Raw genomic sequence first — 529 nt, 5'->3', positions numbered from 1 at the left:
AAGAAACCTGGAATTATTCACGTCATAAGCTCCGCTCATGACCTCAGTGCCTGTGCCTCGGTCGCTCACGGCTGACGGTGCCCAGCTTCGTGCCTTCGCCAAAGCGGGAGAGAAGGGTGCGCCGACTGCCCCACAATCCTCGGCCCATCCTTGCCTCTTTCCACTTTTCTCCTATTTCTAGAGACGTCGTTTTAAGCAAAGCCACACTTTCTACCTCCTTAACTTAAAACGCATTAAACAGAAGGATAATGTGAGCCATATATGAATTTTGATTTATTTGTTGTGTAAAAAAACATTTAGTTTATTCACAATATTATGTGCCCATCACCCCCGTCTAGACCCAGAATATTTTTACCAGCCCAGAAAAATAACCTCACACCCACGAAGCGGTCACTCTCCTTTCTCAAAACCATGTTGAGATGTCACCAAGCAGGTGGCAATGCCTTAGCTGTATGTGTGTCACACGGGCCCAATGGCCTTTTTCATCCCCGTCAAGGAGATGGCTAACTTTCTTTCTTTTATACGACGC

General features: G+C 46.5%; 1 non-coding gene across 1 annotated transcript; it reads right to left on the bottom strand.

Moving 5' to 3' along the window:
* Positions 1-405: 405 nt before the first annotated feature.
* LOC111743776 lies at positions 406-529 on the bottom strand. Its single transcript, XR_002781872.1, has one exon. It is a non-coding gene; the product is annotated as a U6atac minor spliceosomal RNA (small nuclear RNA).

The sequence above is a fragment of the Pteropus vampyrus genome, unplaced genomic scaffold, assembly GCF_000151845.1.
Source record: "Pteropus vampyrus isolate Shadow unplaced genomic scaffold, Pvam_2.0 Scaffold121, whole genome shotgun sequence".
Lineage (NCBI taxonomy): Eukaryota > Metazoa > Chordata > Mammalia > Chiroptera > Pteropodidae > Pteropus > Pteropus vampyrus.
Note: the sequence above shows the minus strand (reverse complement) of the source record. Positions and strands in the feature narration are given on the sequence as shown.